Here is a 22,577-nt window from a genome sequence, read left to right on the forward strand (position 1 = left end):
TGTGTATGCTGAGTATGGATGGGTATGCTGAGGATGAATGGCTGAGGATGGATGGCTGGAATGGGCACATATCAGCGCTGTGGGCACTACACATCCAGCCCACAGCGCTGCTGCCACTGATCTCTCCCCTCGCACTGTACCGATCTGTACAGTGAGGGGAGAGAGGAACCGGACGTGACACACGTTTGTTTACAAGTGTTCGCTCCGTCATTTGACGGAGCGATCACGTGGTAAACGGCTGCTATCAGGATGGATGACTATGCTGAGTATTGAGGAGTATGGATGGGTGAGCATGGATGGATGGATGAATATGCTGTGTATGGATGGGTATGCTGAGCATGGATGGATGAGTATGCTGAGTATGGAAGGTTATGCTGAGTATGGATGAGTATGCTGAGCATGGATGGGTGGATGGGTATGCTGAGTATGGTTGGGTATGCTGAGTATGGATGGGTATGCTGAGTATGGATGGATGGATGGCTGGAATGGGCACATATCAGCGCTGTGGGCACTACACATCCAGCCCACAGCGCTGCTACCACTGATCTGATGAGGAACCGGAAGTGACGTCGGTTTGTTTACAAGTCATCGCTCTGTCATTTGACGGAGCGATCATGTGGTAAACGGCCGCTATCAACGGCCATTTACCGTGATCCGTGATGCGCCGGGTCCAGGTCATGGATATTCCCGGGTGCGCTCGAGAGTGGGATTCTGGGAGGACATCGATGTACACCCTCCCAGAGTTATCGAGCTGCGCTGTAGCCGTCATTCGGCTATAGTGCGGTCGGCAAGCAGTTAATGTCTAATGCTGGCAACAAAAGTGAGTACACTCCTAAGTGATAATGTCCAAATTGGGCCCAAAGTGTCAATATTTTGTGTGGCCACCATTATTTTCCAGCACTGCCTTAACCCCCTTGGGCATGGAGTTCACCAGAGCTTCACAGGTTGCCACTGGAGTCCTCTTCCACTCCTCCACGACGACTTTACGGAGCTCGTGGATGTTAGAGACCTTGCGCTCCTCCACAGTGGCGGAACTACCATCATAGCGACACATGCGGGCGCTATGGGGTCCGCAGCTGAGTGGGACCCGATGAGGACAGGTGGCTCCGCGGGTGAGAGCAGGCGGCTTTGCGGGCCCGCAGGTGAGAGCGGGGGCTCCACGGGTCTGTGGTGAGAGCGTGGGCGGCTCCAAGGGCTGTCAGGCGGTGAGACAGCTGGGCGGCTAGTGTGTGAGCGGCTGGTCAAACAGGCAGCTGGCAGGCGGGGGTGCATAGAGATGACATCATCTCTCACCGCCCGGCGCCCTCCCTGCATCCCTGTAGTGCAGTTCCCCATCACTGTGCAGGCAGCCTCGGGAAGCAGAGAGATGACATTATCTCTCTGCTGCCTGACTGATAATCTGCTGCCTGACTCTGGGACACAGCAGGAAAGTGACACAGCAAGTGACAATCCATAATGTGTGACAGGTGAAGTGGCAAGTGATAATCTGGGACGTGGCAGGTGACATGGCAAGTGACAATCTGGGACGTGGCAAGTGACAATCCGTAATGTGTGGCAGGTGACGTGGCAAGTGACAATCTGTAATGTGTGGCAAGTGACAATCCGGGACATGGCAAGTGACAATCCGTAATGTGTGGCAGGTGACGTGGCAAGTGACAATCTGGGTCATGGCAAGTGACAATCCGTAATGTGTGGCAGGTGACGTGGCAAGTGACAATCCGTAATGTGTGGCAAGTGACAATCGGGGGACGTGGCAAGTGACAATCCGTAATGTGTGGCAGGTGACATGGCAAGTGACAATCCATAACATGTGGCAGGCGACGTGGCAAGTGACAATCCGTAATGTGTGGCAAGTGACAATCTGGGACGTGGCAAGTGACAATCCGTAATGTGTGGCAGGTGACATGGCAAGTGACAATCCGTAATGTGTGGCAGGTGACGTGGCAAGTGACAATCTGGGACGTGGCAGGTGGACAATCGGCAACATGTGGCAGGTGACAATCTGCATCTGGTGGCAGGCGACGTGGCAAGTGGACAATCCGCAACGTGTGGCGGGTGATGTGGCAAGTGACATTCCGTGACAAGTTGCATCTGGTGGCAGGCGACGGTGGCAAGTGACACGCTCAGGGCTCCCACTGATTCTCCATTATAATGAGTTGAACTATTTCATTTTATATAACCAAACAGAAATTGGTTAGAAGGCATGGAGGTCAGCAATGTGTGTCCTTCAGGGGCTGCAGATAGTATACTGCATACTTCAAAATTCATATAAGCTGTTGCCTGGGTACTGTGCCACGTGGGTGCGGTAATCTGTTGTTCAATGGCATTAGTTCTTTTTTTGTGGGGGGGGGGGGGGCGGTTTGCAGGGGGGGGCCATACAACATTTTGCTATGGGACCCTGTGATTTCTAGTTACGCCCCTGCTCCTCCACCTTCCGTTTAATAATGCCCCACAGATGCTCAATAGGGTTTAGGTCTGGAGATATGCTTGGCCAGTCCATCACCTTTACCCTCAGCTTCTTTAGCAAGGCAGTGGCTGTTTTGGAGTTGTGTTTGGGGTCCTTATCATGTTGGAATACTGCCCTGCTGCCCAGTCTCCAAAGGGAGGGGATCATGCTCTGCTTCATTATGTCACAGTACATGTTGGCAGTCATGGTTCCCTCAATGAACTGTAGCTCCCCAGTTCCGGAAGCACTCATGAAGCCCCAGACCATGACACTCCCACCACCATGCTTGACTGTAGACACGCTTGTCTTTGTACTCCTTACCTGGTTGCCGCCACACATGCTTGACACCATCTGAACCAAAAAAGTATATCTTGGTCTCATCAGACCACAGGACATGGTTACAGTAATCCATGTCCTTAGTCTGCTTGTCTTCAGCAAACTGTTTGTGGGCTTTCTTGTGCATCATCTTTAGAAGAGGCTTCCTTCTGGGATGACAGACATGCAGTCTAATTTGATGCAGTGTGCGACGTATGGTCTGAGCACTGACAGGCTGACCCCCCACCCCTTCAACCTCTGCAGCAATGCTGGCAGCACTCGTGTGTCTATTTTCCAAAGACAATCTCTGGATATGACGCTGAGCATGTGCACTCAACTTCTTTAGTCGACCATGGCGAGGCCTGTTCTGAGTGGAACCTGTCCTGTTAAACCGCTGTATGGTCTTGGCCATCACGCTGCAGCTCAGTTTCAGGGTCTTGGCAATCTTCTTATAGCCTGAGCCATCTTTATGTAGAGCAACAATTCTTTTTTTTCAGATCCTCAGAGTTCTTTGCCATGAGCTGCCATGTTGAGCTTCCAGTGACCAGTATGAGAGAGTGAGAGCGATAACACCAAATTTACCACACCTGCTCCCCATTCACACCTGAGACCTTGTAACACTAACGAGTCATATGACACTGGGGAGGGAAAATGGCTAATTGGGTCCAATTTGGACATTTTCACTTAGGGTTGTACTTACTTTTGTTGCCAGCGGTTTAGACATTAATGGCTGTGTGTCGAGTTATTTTGAGGGGACAGGAAATTCACACTGTTATACAAGCTGTGCACTCACTACTTTACATTGCAGCAAAGTGTCATTTCTTCAGTGTTGTCACATGAAAAGATATAATAAAATATTTACAAAAATGTGAGGAGTGTACTCACTTTTGTGAGAAAAAGTGTGGAGAAGGCTTGGAACAGCTCATGATCCAAAGAACACAACATCATCTGTAAAACATGGTGGAGCTTGCAGTGTCATGGCATGGGCATGCATGGCTTCCAGTGGCACTGGGTCATTGGTGTTTATTGATGATGTGACAGAAGAGAGAAGCAGCCGGATGAATTCTGCAGCGTTTAGAGACATATTGTCAGCCCAGATTCAGCCAAATGCAGCAAAGTTGCTTGGACGGCCCTTCACAGTACAGATGGACAATGATCTGGAAAACACTGCAAAAGCAACCCAGGAGTTTTTGAAGGAAAATAAGATAAAATTCTGTAATGGCCAAGTCAATCACCTAATCTCAATCCAATTGAGCATGCATTTCACTTGCTGAAGGCAAAACTAAAGGCAGAAAGATCCACAAAGAACAACTGAAGACAGCTGCAGTTAGAGCCTGGCAAAGCATCAGAAAGGAGGAAAACCCAGTCTTTGGTAATGTCCATGGGTTCCAGATGTTAAGCAGTCTTTGCCAGTAAAGGATTCTTAACAAAATATTAAAAATTAACATTTTATTTATGATTATATTCATTTGTCCACTTACATTTGAGGCCCTGAAAATGTGGGAACTGTGTATAAAAATGGTTGCAGTTCCTAAAATTTGTACTTGATATTTAAGTTCAACCCCTTGAATTAAAGCTGAAAGTCTGCACTTCAAATTCATTTGGATTGTTTCATTTTAATTTTATTCTGGTGGCCTACAGAGCCAAAAGTATGAAAATTGTGACTGTGTCCAAATATATATGGACCTAAAGCCCCGTACACACACGGTACGATCGTTGGTCAACCGAGCGTTTGACTTTTGAGAAAAGGGCGTGTGCCAGGACCTTGTCTTGCATACTAACGGTACACAATTGTCGTGCCACAAACACGAACGTAGTGACGTACTGTGAGAAATTTCAGCTTTTGAGTGCCACCCTTTGGGCCCCTTTTGCTAACTTTGTGTTTAGTGAGCATTGATTCTGAGCACAAGTTTTTTTTACTTTCGACTTTTGTGTGACAGATTTGTGTACTGAGCATACGAAAATCTGACGTCAAAGCGTTGTCCAATGAAAATTTACTAGCCTGTCATCCAACATTTGTTAGCGGAAAATTGGGCAACAATTGTCAAAAGGAGCGTACTAACGGTAAGATTTTAGGACAACAGTCTATCAACAGACCATCCCCTACCAACAATCGGCTTAACTGTGTGTATATATATATGGCTGTGTGTTGAGTTATTTTGAGGGGGGACAGCAAATTTACACTGTTATACAAGCTGTATACTCACTACTTTACATTGTAGCAAAGTGTAATTTCTTCAGTGTTGTCACATGAAAAGGTATAATCAAATATTTACAAAAATGTGAGGGGTGTACTCAATTTTGTGAAATACTGTGTGTGTGTGTATGTATATGTGTGTATATGTGTGTGTATATATAATATATATATACACACACGCACATATTTGTGTTTTGCAAACCTGAATACACACAAAGAAATGAATGGCTGTGCGTAGATGTGTGTATGAATAGTCCAGTACTCACGAAAACGTGTATAACATGGTGGCATATTCCCATACACTATACACATTCTAATGAAATAAACCCATACACTTCACACATGTTTAATTGAGTATCGATGTATACTAGTGTATAACCATGCACAGCCATTCATTTACATTGGCAGCTATACACAGCACCTGTACTTTATGGGCGCATAAAAACTTCCCAAATTTTAGTTTATATAGACTAAAGCGACCATATGCACGAGGCCAAATAATAATATTCCCTCCCTAGAATAATTCCTAAGTTGCAGCAATGGATAGGCGTGCACAGGGTGTGTGCCAGGTGTGCCTGGGCACACCCTAATCACTACGTGTGGTGCAGATTCCACCTGCCTGTGTTGCCCCCATCCACCCCACAGTGCTGCTGGCTTCCCTCCTCTCCTCTCAGCTGCTGCAGGGGATGTTTTACAATGGAGATTGGGGGAAGGGGCTGGTAAATATGTCATTTACTGGCTCCTTACCCTTCTAAATGAACACAGTGAACACACTCACTCACTGTGTCCATTCATATCTGAAGCATAGTAAACTGTGTAAAATGCCACAATCATGGTAATTAGCACTAAAACGGAATTCACTATAGCGCTGGTGCAAAAATACTCCCAAAATCAAATTTACTATTACTCCCAGAAAACAGATAGCGCCCAAACCCTTACTCTTGTTAGGACCTGCAGAATTGCACATGGAAATAATGTTTAGAGCATGATATGATTGCCTAAATGGTACTGAAATATGCGGTACATTTGTTAAGATACCAAAAAATGAGAAATAATCAAACAACAGATTGATACTTCTCCCTCAGAGCTCATAGAAAAAAGTTATTTGAAATAACATAAGCAGCTACTATAATAATAAAACACTGAACCAGAAATATATTATAGAAAAAATACCAAAACATTAGTAGCGCTAATCAATGATTGTTTTTAAGATTGCAAAAAATGTGGGTAAATATAAATATTAAATTGTCCAACAAAGAGAATCCATGCAGATTTAATTCCAGTCGTTCACCTTCACCACACCGCATGTATAACACTCCTCCAAAGTAATACACTTACCATATAGTACTGGGTCACGCGCCTGTGTTTGTCAGGTCACCTTGAGACTAGGTGACAGATGCACTCTGTAGGAGTCGGAAGTGCACCGCTAGGTAGTGGACCCTAGGACTGACTGCTGCAGATTGAACTCTGGGAGGTTCAAGAAGCAGGTTTACTGGATCACTAACACAGATCCCACTGGGAGCTAGAGCATAGATTCCCCAGGGAGCGGAGTCTAAGAGCCAGCAGTTGTTCACCAGAGCCTCTAGTGGTAAGGATGGACTGAGCTGCAGTCTGGCTCCAGGTCGCGGCCCCCAGGGTCTCACAGCTCACGCTCACGGTAGACTACAGGAGAAGAGGAAAGAGGCAGCAGGCTGGAACAACAAGGAAAGTAAGGGATAAGCCAAATGTCAGGGGGACTAGCAGACAAGGATAAACATAACACGCCAAAGGTCAGGGTCACAAGCAGACAGGGCAAGTCGAGAACAGGCCAAAGTCGGTAACTGGAATCAGACGTAGGAAACACAGCAAGTACAGACGAAAGCTAACACACAATGGTTGATCAGCACTGCTGGCTTGCAGTGCACAGGTTAATATAGGGTTCCCTGATAGGGCCTGGGGTGGGGCCATGCTTAGAGGAGAGGTTATAAAACCAGCCAGGTGGGAGTGGCTGGCCTCTTAGACAGAGAAAGATTACTGCATAACCATGACAGTGTTTAGATAATCACTGTCAGCAAACACTGCATCTCTCCATCTAAATTGTTGCTCATCACAAGCAAAAACAAGGGTGCACATAGCATAATTCCAATAACTAAGACTGTTTATTTTAAATTATTTCCTTACAATTGTGCACTTACAATTTTTAAAACTATTAAAAGCATGTATTAGATATACATCATAAAACTGGTTGTTGTCTCCTGTCTACATTTCACCACTCGACTAGTATCTCATGCAGCGGTGTTCCCAGGTAAGGTGAGCAGGAAATCCGACGACGTGGGTTGCTGCGTGGTCACGTTCTGATGCGTTTCGTCATCACTTCGTCAGAGGGCGTGGCCACACAGCACAGCTCCCATCGTTATATACACATCCGATCACCGGTGAATTAACCCGCTCGCATGTGTTAGGATGATCAACAGCGTTTGCCGCCTCTCATACAAACACACTTATACTGCATAAAAACATCCTATGTCAGTGTTCATACGAAACGGTAGTATTAGTGGTTTTTACTACTCCCAATTAAACAATGTTATTAGATGAAAATACATATATACAACTAATGAGAAATCCCACTAAAAATTATAGAAGGGATCTGACCAACTTGGTGGAGCAGGGTTATAATATGAAAGTATTTAATAAAAAGGAAAAGAGATACCTGGTCCCAAGCTTTAGTCGGGTATATACATTACCCAAAATGCATAAAGACCCTCAAAATCCCCCTGCAAGACCCATAGTAAATAGCATCCACTCAGTGTCAGCTAGAGTAGGCCAATATTTAGATAATTTTTTGCAAGAAAGCGTAATAAAAACGAGAGCCTGTTTGAAGGCAGTTCTTACAGCTTTTGAATAACATCAGCATCCCGGATGTCCCAGAATTATTTATGGTCACCACAGATGTAGCATCATTGTACACAGTAATACAACATGGTGACGCTTTATTACCTTTAAATTGGGCATTAAGCAAAAGGGATGACCTTCCTTTTGTTCAAAAGAAGTTTTTGGGAATGGCTTTAGTCTATTGTCTGACCCATAATTTACGCAGGGACATTTTTTACCCAAATAAAAGACGTAGCAATTGGCGCGAAGTTCGCGCCATCTTTAGCAAACCTCTTTATGAGTGCATGGGAGGATACATTTATATATGGACAGCATAAGAGAGAACTCTTGTTTTACAAGATGTTCATTGATGATTTATTTTTTATATGGGTGGGCACAGAACCTTCTTTAGTAGCATTAGTTGACGAGCTCAACAAAAATGTGAATAGCATAAAATTAGAATGCAAATGGAGTCGAAACAATAAATTATCTGGATGTTACAGTAACGCTCACCAATCGCCAATTGGTGACTAAATGCTTCTTCAAACCGACAGATTGGAATAGCTACTTGTCGATCCACAGCAGACACCACCCTGCATGGCTGAAGAACATACCTAAGGGCAAATTTACAAGAGTTAGGAGAAATTCTACACGAGATAACGATTACTCAGTACGAACACAAATTTTAAAGAACCGTCTTGTGGAGAAGGGGTATAATACAGTAGTCCTTGATAAGGCCATCATTGAAATACATCAAGTCCCCCAAAGTAGTTGTTTGACTGATAAAGTCAAACAAAAGGATAATAAGCATGAATGGGGCTTCATTAGTGGCTATCATGCACAATATAAAGAGGTGGAAACGATTTTTAAGAAATAATGGCCGTTATTAAGTACAGATAAAATTTTAATGCTGACCATTGAGGAAAATCCAATATTTATTTACAGAAAGGGACAATCTTTCGGTGACAAGGTTGTTAAAAAAATTCTAAACCCACCAATTGGACCCACTATGTTCTGGGATAGTCTGGGTTTCTTTGCATGTTGCAGATGCATTTCTTGCCGTCAAGTATACACTAGCCTAAAAGGTGTAACGGAGTTCAAATCGACAGCTAATTCTAGGATGTTTAAAATAAAAGACTTTATTTCATGTAAGCCTACTTTATGTAGTGTATGCACTTCAGTGCCCATGCGATCTAATGTACATTGGTCGCACCAAACGCACTTTTAGGTAAACGTGTATCAGAGCATATTAATAACATTAGGATTGGCTACAAAGAACACAGCGTATCAATGCACTTTAAAACTAAACATAACAGTGACCCCTCAGGACTAAAATTCTGGGGGGTAGAGAAAATGTACCGAGATTGGAGAGGTAGCAATAGGGTAAGGGAATTATCTAAATGCGAAACAAAGTGGATTTTTTTAACCGATACGCTGAGTCCGAGAGGAATGAACGTTGAGTTAGATTTAAATTGTTTTATTAGTGATCACTGATTTTTATTTATCTTGTTATGCTTTTTTTAGGCATTTTTATGTATTTTTTGATAGTATATAATTTTATAGGTATATGGTTCCAATCATTAGATAAGGGAATATATTGTAATTTTAATTTTCATACCTACCACCTATGGACATGTATTTTAGTGATTATAATGATATGCATTTTCCTAGGTTTAGATATTCTTTGATATTAATGTTGCTAGGATATGCATATTAGGGTAAAATGCATTAATACTGCTATAAAATGTGTATATATACATATAGAATGTGAATTTGTTTTAAATGCAGATTTTATACATTTAATTGTCTAGGCAATTAATGTTTCATTTGTGATATCTTACTGTATATTCAACATGTAGGATATTAGCATGAGATAAATGAAACATGCTTCAGATAGGGTAACTGAATTGGGATTTGAAATATTATTCCCATCTGTTTCGCCGTTCGGCCGGTTTAAGTGTGTATAGCTTTCATACCTGGAACGATCTGTTGAGATCGCGAGTATCTTCACCGATCTGTTTTGAGTACACACAGTGGCAGTGGTGTGCTGGGTAGATTCACCCTTGGTATACGAGGGTGAAATATTTTGCCACCTAAATGTAAACGCTGTGGTACGTATCGGACTCCGTATGAACACTGACATAGGATGTTTTTATGCAGTATAAGTGTGTCTGTATGAGAGGCGGCAAGCGCCGATGATCATCCTAACACATGCGAGCGCGAGCAGGTTAATTTACCGGCGCTCGGATGTGTATATAACGATGGGAGCTGCGCTGTGTGGCCACGCCCTCGACGAAGTGATGACGAAACGTGACCACGCAGCAACCCACGTCGTCGGATTTCTTGCTTACCTTACCCAGGAACAAAGCTGCATGAGATACTAGTCGAGCGGTGAAAAGTAGACAGGAGACAACGGACAGATTTATGATGTATATCTAATACATGCTTTTAATATTTTTAAACATTGTAAGTGCACAATTGTAAGGAAATAATTTCAAATAAACAGTTTTAGTTTTTGGATTATGCTATGTGCACCCTTGTTTTTTGCTTGTGATGAGCAACAGTTTAGATGGAGAGATGCAGTGTTTGCTGACAGTGATTATCTAAACACAGGCGCATGACCCAGTACTATCTGGTAAGTGTATTACCTTGGGAGTGTTATACATGCGGTGTGGTGAAGGTGATCGACTGGAATTAAATCTGCATGGATTCTCTTTGTTGGACAATTTAATATTTATATTTACCCACATTCAGTGACAAAGTGGATGTTTTTGTAATCTTAAAAATAATATGATTAGCGCTACTAATGTTTTAGTATTTTTGCTATAACATGTTTCTGGTTCAACATTTGTTAAGATAGTCTGCTTTTAAAGTGTGTGAAAAAGTGATTTCTCCACTGAAATATCTTTTAAAGTCTGAGAAGAGATAAATGTCTCTTTACAACTAGGTGCCAGCACAACTGAGCATGCTCAGACGTACAAACTACTCTAATTTTAACCCCCATGGCTTTTTTACCAAGAGTTATAGTAAATACAAAAATGAGCACTGGGTTAAAGAGTTTTTTTGGGAGTGAAAATGAGAGTTATGTAGCCCAATGCAAGTTTCAGCCATTGATTCTAATGCAGGGGTAGGCAACCTTCTGAGCACAGTGTGCTGAAAAATGTTTTCAAGGAAATTGAGCGTGCCGACTTTTTAACAAAATAATGTTTACACTCTGAATCACGAAATTGATTTTTTATAAAGTAAATGCTGTAAACTGCTTTAGTAGTGAGAAATTAACATCCTGCACTCTCACACCTCGGATCAGACCCAATTCCTGCAACTCCAAACCATATGCAAATCTGTTTCACCACAGTACCCCCTGCACATCTGCCCCACCACTGTAACCCCATGCACATCTGCCCCACCACTGTAACACCCTGCACATCTGCCCCACCACTGTACATCTGCCCCACTGCGGTACTACTCTGCACATCTGCCCTACCACTGTACCTCCCCTGTTCATCTTCCCCACCACTGTACCACCCTGCCTATCTGCCCCACGAATGTATCAATGTATTTAAAGGCCTGCATTTGTGGAGGGTGTTTGGCCTAAGAACAGGCCTGAATTTTTCTTACAAAGATGGCTTCTCGGCCTCCTGACTCAAAAGCGGGTGTCATGTACACCTAGGCTTTGGGTTGGGGGTGTTCTAGGGGACCCCTGGATAAACGAAAGGGCCAGGTAAAGGTAGAACCAATGAAGGACGTCACCATGTTGCGGGGTTCGATGCGTTTGTGAAATTCTATGAGAATACAGGTAAAGCCTGAATACCGTGGTGAAGTGGGTTTGAAGACGATCGCTGTGGATGTTACAGAAGTTGCTGAATTTACAGGTCAGTGATATATTCCCTCTCCAGAATTTTGTGGCCAGTGGTCAGTACGATATTTATTTTCATTCTGAGGATACCTGTCAAGTTGCATATGAGAATTCAGGTGAAGACGGATCTGGGAGGGAATATGCTAACTAAGAAGATGGATATGGGTTTATTGTTTGATCCTGGATTGCAGATCATGAATGTACATTGTTATGTGAAAGATATATTTGCATGATTATTAAAATGTGCCGTGTATTATTGTTAATTTGTTTGGTGGTCATACGATGTGGAGGAGACAGTCACTGAGTACTGACAGTATATGTGTACTCTTGTCCGTTTACTGAGACTATAGAAAAAAGTGTATATTGGGTTAAAATAGATATGGTTTTGTGGGTTTTGGGGGGGTATGCATAATTCCTGACCTACACCCCACTAAGGCAGGCCATACATGGGTTGAATTTCTAAAGAATTTTCTTTCGAAAATCTTAACTAATAATCGTTCATATTTCGCACCATTGGGCGACAGCCGATTTTCGCGCGGCCATCGAATTTGCGTAATCGGACATGTTGGAAATTTTTGAAAAACAAACGATTTTCTAATCAATGATGGGAGAATCGTGCGAGAAATGTAATTGAAAAAGAAATGCACATGTGCAAGAAAAGAAAATTCCCAGAAAGAAAAGAAGATTCCCAGCCACGAAAATTCTTTTCTGTAGCAACATGAATTGAAATTGAAGGCTTGGTTGGTTGAATTTCGAAATCAATGGTGGCACCATTGGATCACAAAACGCACAAATTGTCTGATTTTCAAAAGAAAATTCTTTCGAAATTCGACCATGTGTGGCCAGCCTAAGATTGTTGTTTCATGATTGCTTCTAAATCTCACATGTTAGGCTTACAACTGCTATGTAATGGCTTAGATAAAAAGGAAGGTTCCTGCGAATTCATTCCTTCTGTGTGTGTCAATGTAGCTTGTGTGCTGCCTTTGTGGCTTTTGTATTAGTTTTTTTTGTTTTTGCTTATGATAATTCTGCCATGTAACTTTTTTGGGGTTTAGGGCGAGGACTTCAGATCACAAAAAAGGTTAGTCATGCTTATTGTTGACTTAATTTGTATCCCCGCTTTTCTAATATGATTTGTTTAACCACTTCAGCACCGGAAGAATTTACCCCCTTCCTGACCAGAGCACTTTTTGCGATACGGCACTACGTCGCTTTAACTGACAATTGCACGGTCGTGCAATGTTGCACCCAAACAAAATTGACATCCTTTAATATTTTTTGCTTTTTGCTATAATAAAAATCCCCCAAAAATATATAAAAAAACTAATTTCTTTCTCAATTTAGGCTGATATGTATTATTCTACATATTTTTGGTAAAAAAATCACAATAAGCGTATATTGATTGGTTTTCACAAATGTTATAGCATCTATAAAATAGGGGATAGATTTATGGCATTTTTATTAATTTTTTTTTTTTTTACTAGTAATGGCGGCGATCTTAAAGGGGACGTACAGGTACGCCCATTCGCCCAGCCGTGCCATTGTACCAACGTTCATCGTTCAATTTTTAGTGTCATACCCTTGTAGATTGTAAGCTCTTTTGAGCAGGGCCCTTCTAACTGGAGCATCATTTCCATGCCTTTTTTTGTGGCCCAAGTACATTAATGTACCAAATGTTCTTACTAATGTTGAAATAAAAAGTTGATTTGTTGCTATAAGTTTGAATTTTGCAGACTTGAAAGACATATTTTATAAGTGCAAACTATTCATAACTCCTTCAAATCTGTATTAAATCTAGTTGCATACAAAAGTATTTGGTTGTGCAAGTCCTTGAGTAGAAAGTTTAATGGGGGGAAGGTTGAAGAAAAACCCCCAAAAAACAAAAAAAAAACAACCCTGCTCCAAAGCTAATCCAAAGGGCTCTACTAATTATTTTGTGGACTAGGTAAGCCATGAAATATGTCAACTAAATGTGAATTCTCTCTTAGCACCATATTAAAAAAATGGCGTGGGGTCCCCCCCCCAAAACCTATACCAGACCCTTATCCAAGCATGCAGCTTGGAGGTCAGAAAAAGGTGGGTATGAGCGAGCGCCCCCCCATCCTGAACCGTACCAGGCCACATGCCCTCAATATGGGGAGGATGCTTTGGGGTCCCCCCCACAGAACCTTGTCCCCATGTTGATGGGGACAAGAGCCTCTTCCCAACAACCCTGGCCGGTGGTTTCGGGGTCTGCGGGCGTGGGGCTTATCAGAATCTGGAAGTGCCCTTTAACAAGGGGGTCCCCAGATCCCGGCCGCCCTATGTGAATGAGTAGGGGGTACCCCTACCCATTCACCAAAAAAGTAGTGTAATGTGACAAAAGATGATAGCCAGTTCTTGACAAGTCTTTTATTAAAAATGTCTTCTTCTTTCCCCGCTTCTTCCTCCTTCTTCCCGTCTTCCTCCGGCTTCTCCTTCCCCACTTCTTCCTCTGGTCTTCTCCTTCTTCCTCTGGTTTTCCTCGGCTTCTCCATCCCGGCTTCTTCTTCCTCCTCCGCTGCCGCTCCTGCTACCGACCTGATGATCCAAAAACAACCCTCCTCTAATGCTGCGGCCCGCCGATCTGTCCGCTTCCATGGTGTACATGTCATATATAACTATGGGGCGTGGTCACTGGATGGCGTTGCCCCCTTGTGACATCACGGACCCATCATGCCTCGGGCGGTGAAGTCACAAGGGTCGGGGTCTCTGAATGACGTCATCTGCCCTATCGCATCATCGGAGGAGGTTAGTTTTTTGAATCTTCAGCGCGGGGGCAGCAGAGGCGGAGGAAGAAGGAGAAGACAAGAAGATGAAGAAGCGGGGAAGGAGAAGCCAGAAAAAGACTGGAGGAAGAAGCGGGGAGGAGAAGCCTGAGGAAGACCGGAGAAAGAAGGAGGAAAAAGCGGGAAGAATAAGAAGACAAAAACTGGCTATTGTCTTTTGTCACATTACACTACTTTTTTGGTGAATGGGTACCCAATACCCATTCACATAGTGTGGGGGGCCGGGAGCTGGGGGCAGACCCCAACAACCAATGGCCAGGGTTGTCGAGAAGAGGCTCTTGTCCCCATCAACATGGAGACAAGGTGCTTTGGGGGAACCCCAAAGCACCCTCCCCATGTTGAGGGCATGTGGCCTGGTATGGTTCGGGGGGGGTGCTTGCTCGTCCCCTCCTATCCTGACCTCCAGGCTACATGCTCGGATAAGGGTCTGGTATGGATTTTGGGGGGCTACGTCTTTTTTTAATTTTGACGTGGGGTTCCCCTTAAAATCCATACCAGACCCAAAGGGCCTGGTATGGACTGGGGGGGTACCGCATGCTGTTTTTTTCCTTCATTTTTCATCTATATTGCTGGGATCCAGCAATACATTACAGCCGCAAGCAAGTTTAGCTGGCTTTTTTTCCTTTAGAAATATAATTTTGCTGCAGCACAGTTCTACACATCGCACAGATGCACTACTTTACAGGCAGACTAAGGGGACCCCCAGGCACGATATTTTTCATTTTTATTGTTTCACTTTAAGCATTATTAAAATCACTGCTCCTTTAAAAACAATTGTTTTAAAAAATTTGTTTTTGTATTGATACATTTCCCCTAGGGCAACACCCAGGTCCCCATACACGTTTTATGGCAATAACTTGCATATAAGCCTTCAATGAGGAATTTGCATTTTGCAGGTTCGAGCCCCATTGACCTCAACTATTCTCGCATATGCTGATTTGACAGGCATGTTCGCCGGCAATTGCACAATTTTCCATTTGCATGTCCGCCCAGTCTTAATTGGCTTAATTTGGGGCTATTTTCATGTACTGTGGGATTGCATATTGGCGCTATAGTAAATGACCCCCGTAGTCATTCAAACCTTTGGGGATTCAAAAGCTGTGAAAAAAAGTTGCGGTTATAATTTGGGCCCTCGCCACACCATCTTATTGTTATCCTAATTTTACACAACAATGTTACTAACAATGTACACAAACAGTTTTTTTCCCCCTGCATCATTTGCAATGTAACTTTGAAAGGGGAACAAGGGTCTCCTAAAGTAAAACGCATACATTCACATACGTAAATGCTACCTTACATAAAAGTTTCCCTAATGAGATCATTTTACTCATCAGACTTTGTTGAATATATTTTGGGGTAAATTTATGAGGATGTGCAAATTACGTAAATGTTCCATTGGGAAAATTACAGAAAAATTTAATTTTACTTTTTAATTTTTTAGTATTTATTCTCAATAAAACCCAAGGAAATAAAAATATATGCATCCAAATTTGCTACCAAATTAAAATATTATCTACCGAAACAATGTATAGTACCTTACAGTAGATGTAGCCAAAAATGAATGATCTGGGGCTCAAGGGGATTTATATTCACTTTACCATGCCACTATGTTACATAAAAGTTGCACTAATGTGATTTCATTTTTAATATCAGAGTTTGATGATTATAGTTTAGGGCAAATGTATGAGGGTGTGCAAATTAGGTAAACATTGCATTGGGAAGAAGTACCGTAAATGACAATTCTTTCTAAATTTTTACAGTTTATTCTCAACACATACTAAGGATAAAAAAATATGTGTATGATGTAGATATCTAATAAATATATAAAGCACTGAGTAAATTGACAGAGCTATATAAGTACCTGTAATAAAACCCTATTTGTCCTTAAAAAAAAAGGATGTATAATACTTTAGGGTAGAACACAAAACCTAGGATATAATGCACAGCACTGAAGCATTGCCACAATGCGGTCCTGCCACTTCTGAACCACAGTAAATGTGGTGCCAAAATACCAACATAGTGATTTTTAGTCATTGACAGCCAAAATGAGCTCCCTTCTGGACTCCGCCATGTTCCCACCAAGTGACTAAGGCTGGCCACACATGGTCGAATTTCGAAAGAATTTTCTTTTGAAAATCAGAAAATGTGTGCGTTTTGTGATCAGATGGTGCCACCATTGATTTAGAAATTCGGCCAACTAAGCCTTCAATTTCACCTCAGGTTGCTACAGAAAATAATTTTCGTGGCTGGAAATCTTCTTTTCTTTGCGGGAATTTTCTTTTCTTGCACATGCACATATTTTTTTTTCAATTACATTTCTCGCACGATTCTCCCATCATTGATTAGAAAATCGTTAGTTTTTAAAAAAATTTCCAACATGTCCGATTACTCGAATTTGAAAGAAAATTCTTTTGAAATTCGACCCATGTATGGCCTGCCTAAGGCTTTCTTATATGGTATGCTTGTGTACAGAAGAGGTAACTGAACATATTGTTGGATGCAGTTGATATCATGCCTTCACTGTGTTTGCCAAACCTGTCACTAAATTTACGCTTTTGTTGAAAAATATTGCATGTGATTTTTTTGTCCCCTAATTTTGCTCCCAACTGCATTCTGAAAAAAATGGTGTTCAATGTCCAAGTTGTATCTCTTGCCAAAAACTTTGAGGGGTCTACTTTTCTAGATAGAGTCATTTTGAGTCCTGCAGTCAGTGCCAAAAATTGGAATGTTCCCACCAAGTGACTAAGATATGCTTATGAGGTGTTCTCATATATAGCAGTAGTAGTATAAAGTATTTTTTAGCGTCATCATCTACATAAATACACAAGAAACTTAAATAACTAGAACTATGAATTTATTTTTATTTTTAAAAATTGTTTTACTTTAATTTTGAGTAACCCGTATATAAAACTTTCGAATTGTGCATTTGGTGCATGTGTATTGGAAGGCTAACACCACGTATAGGTAATCAACATTGCTCACTCTGGTCTCTTCTGCTGTGAGCAATCCCTGATTGGCTTCTAGTTTTGCTTACCCCTCTCCCAGGCTCTGTTCGACTGTGCAGAGGATGATGGAAAGTTTATGTAAAGATACATTCAACTACTCACACTAGTTGCATTTAAAAATACATTTTATTATTTTTAATGAAGATATAACATTAATCAGCATTGAACAACCAGATTTTGAGTCTTACAGATTATATTATATCACAATCAGTTTTTTTGAGGTTCTATAGGAAGCACAATTTGGTGGGAGCAGAAATATGGATATATCTGCCCAAAGCTTGTTCTTTGGAGATTCCAATGTATCCTTTACCGTTCAGCCTAGCTTCCGGGCAGCTGCAATCAAACAGTTTGAAGTTTCAACAAACCATTAAACAAGACCAACACACAGGTGAGACAACAAAACCATCACTTTCAGCTATCTCTTTACTGACAGCCTCGTTTGTGCGCATGTGCAATATGTTTTCCAGCTTCTGTTGCAGATATCAAGACTTGCAGTAGGCCTGGAGGTCATTAAAACTGCATGTGTAATGGCAACACTTCTCCACTATGCCAATCTTTTTTTTATTCCGATTAGCAAAGTTAGCATGTGGTCGGCCTGGAATAATAAAGAATAACATTATTTGGGTGCCTAAGATACCAGCTTACAAGGTAAATAGCAGTATGTAAAGTTTAGTAACCCATAGTACCTAACTAAGCTTTGCTTGGCCTTCAGTGGTCCAAGGTGTAAGCACAGAAGAGTGATGATAGAAAAAGACTAATCTGACCCTTTTTTATTTTGTATTTTTTGTTCGTTTTTTTCTTTTTCTAACTGAATATAGATCTGTTTTTCCAAAGTTTAAAGCCCAACTCCAGGAACAAGAAAAAAAACTCCCTTCCTCCAACGTGCGACACAGTACAAGGGTTAATTCTAATGACTATGGAATTCAAAAACAGTCATTATTATTTACCTTACAGCCCTGCTCTAGCTGGCTCCAGTGCTCTCCTCTTCTCCCCAAATTTCTGGACTGTAGGTGGTCCGTCTCTCTGTGTCATTTCATACTATGCAGGGCTGTTTTGTACGTTTAGGAGGCAGGAGTGGACAATGACCATGAGCAAATTTCAGAGGAGGCACCACTGAAGGGAGCCTGCTGGAGCGGCAAATAAGGTAAGGATTTGTACTTATTTTGGCAAATGTTAAGGATAGGTTCAAACATATGCATTTTTTAGAGCATTATGCGGTGTGCAGAAACGCACTACAGTCCATTTAACATGGCTTCTATGGGACATGTTCACATCTATACATTTTTCAGCCGCTGCGCTTTTGGAAAGGGACTTTTTTTTTCCCCACAGCAGATTGTGTTTTATGTGTAATAGACTTCTATAGACCCGCACCAAAATGCAAGTGCTGCATTTTTTATGCGTTTTTACATTCCTTTTTTCCCTTCTTAACAAACTGTGAATAGCCAGTTGTTAAGGGCCTGGTATGGATGGGGAGTGGGAGGGGCTTTTTTTTTTTTTCTTAGCTGACAGCTGATGACTCATCGGTTGTTGAGGACGCGGCAGCTGCCTGCTCCTTAACCACCGGCTATTGAAAGTTTGTTAAGGAGAAAAAAAAAACGCAAAATGCGTGAAAGCCGCATGTAAAAGCGCATCAAAATTGTATGTTCAAAAATGCAAAATGCACCCCAAAATGCACCGGAAAACCTTATCAACAGCAATCGCAAAGTTAACCGAGCCTAAAGGAATATTTAACATTTGCTTTGTGGGGGTGCCCTACTGCAAGGGCAGACTTTTTTCTTATTTTCTGGAGTTGAACTTACTATTGACTGGCTCAATATTTCAGTTGGAATTCCACACATTAAAGGAGTTATAAATCCTCGCGGTTTTTCACCCCAATGCATTCTATGCATTGAGGTGAAAAAAAACTCTTGTAGTGTACCAGCCCCCCAGAGCCCCCCTTTTTCTTACCTGAGTCCGATCGTTCCTGCGCCAGGGACAAGCACACCTGCTCCAGCCGGTGTCTTGGGTCCTGATTGGATAGATTGATAGCAGCGCAGTCATTGGCTCCCACTGCTGTCAATCAAATACAATGACGCTGGAGCTGGGGTGCAGGGCCGAGTCCTGCTGTCTGTGTCAATGGATGCAGCAGCAGGACACGGGAGCGTGCCAGCACCAGAGGAGCCAGGAGCGCCGCTGAGGGACCCCTGAAGAGGAGGATCGGGGCCACTCTGTGCAAAACTAACTGCACAGAGGAGGTAAGTATGACATATTTGTTTTTTAAAAAAAAATTAACGTTTGTATATCCTTTAACTACTCCTTTCTGTAAATTTAAAAAACAAACAAAAAACATATACTGAAGAAATGCTTGTCAGGGATAGATCATAGTCATTAGACATTTTAGATGAGAGGTGCCCCATCTAGTGGCTAGAAGAAATAAAGACCTTTACAACAATACAGTACAGTACAGATTCTCATTACAATTTTTAAAAATAAAGCTCCAATTTATAATGGGGAAAGAAATCCAATCTAGCTAAGGCATTATGAATATATTGCGAGGATTTTAATAAACCACATTATAATTACGGTTATAACCTACTTCTGTTCTGTCGTTTTTGACACGGTAATTCCAATTCTTTGCTGAACAGGAGTAAGGGGAGAGGTCTGCCTAATACAGTATAATCACATTCATTTATATGTTCATCTTGTTGCTCACTAAAAGAGGAAAATCTCACTAAAGTGAACTTAAAGTCATTATTGGAGATTCTTGAAGTTTTATGTCCAACTCTGTGCAGACTTCTGGAAAATAGTAAGCTAATAAGCAGGAGGATGAGTGTTTGGGGAAGACCAGTCTTCAGGGTACTACTGCCTTGATTGCAAGGAAAATACATTTAAATGTTTCATGAATTTCAGAAAATTGAAATGATAGAAGTGTGCTGCATTACTGGAGGTGCAGGACCGATAGAAGTGAAAGTCGATTCAGATGGATCTACCGTAAACTGATTTTTCCTTCAAAGAAGCAGATGCGTGGTTGAGTGTCAGCTTTAGTGCCATCATGAAGGCCTCTTGAGCCCCCTCCCTAAGGAAAGAGAGCCTTGACTGATAGGGGCATGGCCAGGTGCCGGTCAAGGGGAATGATTGGTTGTAACATGGGGATGGGAGGGGCCTGAGCTCAGGGAACGTGTGCCCCAAGGAATTCTGGGTCTTACGGAAGAGTCGGTTGGAATTGCTGCCCACCCTCCCGCCCCCTTTTTCCTCTGTTATAGTATGCCACAGCTTGCTGTGGTTTCTTGACCTTGCCAGCAGTTAAAGTTGCTGTAATGGGCTATGCCCTTGATGGAAAATTGGAAGTAGGCTGTTTGTCCAGCACTTATGGTAAGGACAGGCCCCACTTCCCTCTTTTGGTTGAATGCTCTTAGTACGACTGTGACTGGCACTGGTTAAATATGTTCACATGTTATGTGTTGGAATTTAATAAAACTGTGGCCTTGCCATTTCCAACCTAATGGTTGTAAGTGTCTTATTTAATGGGGTAAAGGGCAAGGGTGGTGGGGGATTTGATCCCATTGTGCTACGTTAATTGGGACATTAGGCCCATTGCGCCTCAGCAGTCAAGAGGCATTAGTCTTCATCAAGCTTTACCACAGGTTCCCTAGTGCATTCTGTCTTGATTTTATTAACATGGACTGCTCTAACTCTAAAGTAAGGGGAGGCTTATTCTCCAAAGACACATTGGCTGTATTTGATGCTGCTAACCATTAAATATCTTGAAAGTCCTTCATATGAGATGAACTTTTGTACCAGGCGCTCCCACGTACACATCCAAGATGTTTAATGTTAGGTTAAGGTTTATGTAGTTTACACTTTTCTTTCTAGTTTTGGATAAAGTAGGGAAGTGTTAAAACCCCTGTCAAGTATTTATTTGCTGTAGAAGTTCCATCGGTGATATTCTTGGAGACACAACAGGATGTGAGAGGAAATCTCAAACAAAAAAAAAAACAAGGGGCATTCCCCTCTTAGACTGATGTCACCAGAACAGGTGTCCAAATTGGAACATTTCTCCTATATTCCTGTTTTGGTGACAACTGTATGAATTTGGAATTTCTGTTAATTTCTGTCTTAAGAATAGTGGTCACTAGGACCATTTAAGAGGGTGAATCTCCTCTGAAGGGAATCATACAGAAGTATAAACCTGATGTGGATTCCAATGCTTACAAAAAATGCTTTGGTTATACATACACTTTTAAGTGGTAGTAAACCTGTTACAACCACTTTTTGCTACCAGTAAGCCTATAATTAGGCTTACCTGTAGCTACACTGGATATCCCCTAAACTTGCACGGTTTAGGAGATATCCCCTGTATTTGCATGTGCCGACACCATCGGCACATGCACACTGAAGCAACGGCCCTACGTCGCTACCAGTGGCTCCTGTGCGTGGGAGTAACATCATCGCGGCTCCGGCCAATCACAGAGGCGGAGCTCACGATACCCAGAAGTAACTCCGGGAGCGATGTCGTCCGCCGGAGCGGTGAACGAGGACTGATGCGGGGGCTTCAGTCTCAGGTAAGTAATTCATAATGAGCTAGTATGCTAAGCGTGCTAGATCATTATACCTTTGCCTTGCAGGGTTTTTTTTTTTGTTTGTTTCTTTTAGGGTTTACAACCACTTTAAAGTAATACTAGAGACAAAATTTGTTTTTCATTTTGGATAGAACAAGGGAGGGTTATAACCCCTGTCAGATTTTTCTTCTCCATCTGTGTCCCACTAGCAGAGATTTCCCATCACTTCCTGTCCCAGAGCCAAACAGGAAGTGAGAATATATCCCTGCAAATTAAGGGAAATTCTTAGGGACCCCCAGGTCACCAGAACTAGTGTCCCCATTGGAATATTTACTCTCTATAACTTTTCTGGGGACAATACAAAATTTGGGATTTTCTGTTCCTTTCACTTTCAAAGAAATTGATAAACAGAACAAATAGAGAGGGGGGGGGGGGGGGCAAGACAGCAATAAAAACTAACAAGTGTTCTAATCCCTCTTCACTCTATCCAAAGCTAAAAAATCAGCTTCCAGTTTTGTTTGTCAAAACATAATTGAAACAGCTGAAGTTAGGCTGGCCATACA

This window comes from Aquarana catesbeiana, linkage group LG10, assembly GCF_042186555.1.
Source record: "Aquarana catesbeiana isolate 2022-GZ linkage group LG10, ASM4218655v1, whole genome shotgun sequence".
NCBI classification, from domain to species: Eukaryota; Metazoa; Chordata; class Amphibia; order Anura; family Ranidae; genus Aquarana; species Aquarana catesbeiana.